Consider the following 4,448-nt stretch of genomic DNA (forward strand, 5'->3'; position numbering starts at 1 on the left):
CACGCCCCCCCCCCAGCCCTGGGGGGCTCAGGAGAGGAGCAGGGCAGCAAGGAGGCAGGGCAGCAGGAGGCAGCCGCCAGCGAGGCCGGGGGGCGGCCGGGGGGCTCTGGGGGAGCTGTTGCAGAGGTCTGTGTCGCAGCAGTAGATGCGGACCCCCGGCAGCTCCTGCTGCTGGCGGTGCCGGGAGGTGGCACAGCCGCTGGTCAGCAGGATGCCCAGGACCACTGTAAAGCAAGCACAGCGTGGGACGTCAGGGACAGGGGGACAGCGGTGACAGCCGGGGTGGAGGGTGACGCTCTGCCAGCCTTACACCAGGGCCAGGCCCCGTTTGAAGGCTGCAAGGCTTGCTTTGGGGTGCGAGCATCACCAGCTTCATCAGGCACCCCCTGCGCCCCCGGCCCCTCCAGGCAGACTCACCGCTCTCTGTCTTTATGCAGAATCGGTGTTTGAAGCCCTGGTGGGAGTGAGAGCAGGTGATCACCTCTGGGTTAGAGCACCCCATGTCCACGTTTTTGGTGCCAACGATGATGTTGCAGCCATAACACTGGAGTCCGAACACTAAACAGGAACCATATGAAACAAAATTGGATTTTTCCAGGGGGAAAATACTTCAACTACTTCTTAGCTGCTCTCTGACGACGGCTTTGCAGCGCTCTCTGCCTCGTCAAGCCACATTAAGCACTGAGCCAGAGCCCGAAGGCGCCTGCCACTTGTTTACCCAGTGGGCCCAAAATATAAAAGCAACTCCCACTAGAGGTCAGTGTGAAATCAGAGATTAGCTGGAGATTTGAGCTGGGATCAAATAGTGGGAACAAGGGAGCTTTGAAAGAGGGATTGAAAAGAGTAGGTGAAACCTCCCAGCCACAGACACCACTGAGCCAGGGCTTGGTCGCTCTTGGAAACAGCTTTTGCCTGTTTCACCCAATTCCTCCAGTTTCAGCTGTGCCTGTGTTGGAGGCATTCACACTGGAGGGATGGTTTCATCGGCATGGTTTGGTTTTCTCCCTGAACGTGGTCCTGCTTTTATCACAGGGTCTATCAGGGAGGCAAAACAACTCAGAAGGGAAAACAACTCGGAAGGGAAATCCTCGTTCAGAGCAACTGCGAGCCAACGTGCCTGTGACCCCGGGACAGTGGCATTGGTGTGTCCCCAGAGCTTTGAACACTTGTACTGGCGGCAGCTCAGTCCTTCCCTGCAGAGTCAGCAACTGTGTCTGAGAATTGCTTGCCCTAGACCAGGGTGGGAATTAAGCCATTTCTCAGGTTTCTTTAAAACAAAAAAGCCTTCAAAGGATATTCATTCACATCATCCACGGAGTTTAAGGCAAACGCAGTATCTGATTTCTGTGTTGATCAATCACAGCAACAAAAATCAGGTTGCGCTTACTGTTGCCGTTGCCTTTCCCCACCTCTGAATGCCAACCTGGAGCCCTTCCCGAGCCCAGCCTCGTCTGCTCCCATGGGGTTTTCGGGAGGTGGGTGAGCACCCTCACACAGCTGGGCACGGCAAGGAGAGTCCCTGCCCCGGCAGGACCGGGGAAGGGGAGCTGAGGGGATCCCAGCTCCTGGCCCACGCTCCTTGCCCACATGCCCTTGTTTTGTACAAAACGTGATGACATTAGCTCCGTCCTAAAACCACCAACACACGGCAACACGCAGCTACATTGCTTGGGACGGGAATGCCCCCAAATTCATCCCGAGGATATATCACACCTTAACAACCAGGGTTTAGGGAGGATGCAAAGCATGGGGTACACGCCACACCTCGGGGACAGCAGCACTTACCCTCTGGGAGGACAAACACCACCGTCATCAGAGAGAGGATCCCGTGGGCACCTCCAGGCATGTGTCCTGAGAGCATGGGGGTCGGCTCCCAGAGCCCGCCCGGGGCTCGGAGGACGAACACCGGCGTCTGGGGGAGCGGGCAGAGACCGCCTCTCCTCCCGGCGGGGTACACGCCGCACCTCGGGGACAGCAGCACTTACCCTCTGGGAGGACAAACACCACCGTCATCAGAGAGAGGATCCCGTGGGCACCTCCAGGCATGTGTCCTGAGAGCATGGGGGTCGGCTCCCAGAGCCCGCCCGGGGCTCGGAGGACGAACACCGGCGTCTGGGGGAGCGGGCAGAGACCGCCTCTCCTCCCGGCTCTTCCCCCGGCCGTGCAAGCCGCTTGCTTTTCACCTGCAAAACCCCCCACCAGAATAAAGGGTGCAGCAGAGATCTGGCCGCTCCCCGCTTCTCCGGCCAGCTCTGTGGCGCCCAGTCTTGTTATGTCGATGCTTAATTTCTCCGTTTTCCTCTTGAGAAATTCTCCGATTCTTTCAGTTCATGCACAGACGTGAGTGCGTATGTGCTACCCTCAGTTATTTCTGTCCTATTTCCTCTGTCCACGATCACTTCCCATTAATACTACCGTGCAGCAGCTCTTGGAGAGAAATTCTCCCTAATCAAGATTTAGTTTTAAATCCACTTCGAAATCCTCTAATTCAGTTGGATTAGGCAGAAGGGGTTTGGGGAGATGTGTGGGTTTACTTTTTCTTTTTCCTCCTCTTTTTCCTCTCTGAGCTGCCTCATCTTCATGAATGGACCCACCGGCTTTCTGTGACATATTGTGCTATTTAAAGAGGGCAGGAATAATTTTATTAAAGAGAAGCAGTCAACTAATTTTAAATCCAAAGCTCGAGACTCTCTAGCAAAGTACAGCCCTGGGGATGGCCGTGGGGTTAAAGGGAAAACCTGAAGGAGACAGAAATGGGTTTGAATGTAACGTATGCATTTGCATACAAGAATATAGTTGCCTTAATAAAGCAGCGAGAGGCCAAACGGGGCCAGCCTTGGGCTCGCGTCGGCTCTGGAGGGAGCCCGGCTGGGGATGCTCGGGGCTTGGGAAGGGGGCCAGGGGTGCAGCGGAGGAAAGCATCATGGAGCCATGATGGCTCCGATCCTGCAGGGCCAGGATGAGACCCACAGCCTGGGTGGGTCAGTGATGGGGCATCACGGATGTCACCGGCTGCAGGATCAGGCCCCCAGACCCCTGTTGGCTCCTCCACCGCTGTCCCCACAAGCAAAGCCCCAGCTCTCAGCGGAGCTAATGGGACTTAGAGAGCTAATGCTTACTAATAAGAGAGCGTGACCGAATGCATGGGATTAAAAAATTAAAATGACAAAATAAGCTGCTTATGTAGCCCATCCAGCAACTGCCTGCTAGCAGCACCTGAAATCCCCCACTTTGGGCACCGCAGCCCACCGGGCAGGCCACGGGCACCTTCTCTGCCAGACACAGCTCCCGGCCAGGCAGGGGCTTGGACCTAATCTCCACACAGCATCTTCATTAGCAAGCACGCTTGTTAATATTTCACTGGGAGGCAGCACAAACTTGTTCAAGTACAGGCATCTACAGCTCAGGAGGGGCAATTAGCACCTGGGAGAAGTGCCTAAGTAATGCAGCTCATTTATTCAAATCACTTAAACCACCCACGGTGTCTCGCTTGCCTCAAAACAATGTGATTATAACAAATGTCTAACACAGCAAAGCCTGAAAGCCTTGGGGAGAAGGGATAAAATGCAGGAAATGGGATTGACTTAAACGCATGCATAAATCAGAGCATTCAATAAGGAGGGGAAACTAACTTTTAATCCCTTAATAAACTCATCGGTGTCTGGAAGGGGGGGCCAGGGGCAGCCCGGGCTCTGCTGCAGCGATGCAGCAGCTCTGCGCAGCTGGTGGGTCCAGGGCCGTGCACACCTCTGGGCGCAGCACCCGGCTCCACGGCCTCATCCGGCAAAGCGGCTCCTCCACGACTGGCACGGGGCACCAGCTGGCCCTTCCCGCAGGGAACCGAGCGGGAAGCCCCGGGAGAGCAGGTGGGGCCAAGGGACAGCACGGTGCACTAAACCTGGCATCGGTGGGACCGGCAGCAGGATGCTGGGGTGAGTAACCCCGGTGGGAACATCACGCTGGCCCCGAACCAGCTCCCGAGGCTGGTTTGAGGTGCTGCTGCTGCTGATTTAGCCAGATGTTTGTTTTGGTTTTATTCATTCCCTTGGGATGCAGAAGGCAAAGTCCTTTAGAAAAGGAAAAAAAAAAAACACCCCGACCTCTTCAACCGCTTCCACATCTGGAACCAGTGTACGTTCTTTTAACTTGTCATTAGGTCTGATGCAATTCAGAGAGATTTATCAGCCCAGGGGCACTGGGAACACATTAGGAAACGGCCTTCCTCCCCTGACGGAGAAAAATTTGATTAGCAAATCCCCCGGTACACTCGTGTTCCCACTTAAACCTTCGGGATACCCAGAAAGACGGCTAAAGCCTGCGCAGATTAGACGGGTTCGCCTGCAAATCCTGCTTTAGAGCTCATCCCTACAGGAGGCAGAGCTCAGCGCACGGCACCCACCCCCCGCCCCGCCACCCACCGGCAGCGGCGGCGGGCGCAGCCGCCGGGC

This window comes from Aptenodytes forsteri, unplaced genomic scaffold (genome assembly GCF_000699145.1).
Source record: "Aptenodytes forsteri isolate BGI_AS27 unplaced genomic scaffold, ASM69914v1 Scaffold68, whole genome shotgun sequence".
NCBI classification, from domain to species: Eukaryota; Metazoa; Chordata; class Aves; order Sphenisciformes; family Spheniscidae; genus Aptenodytes; species Aptenodytes forsteri.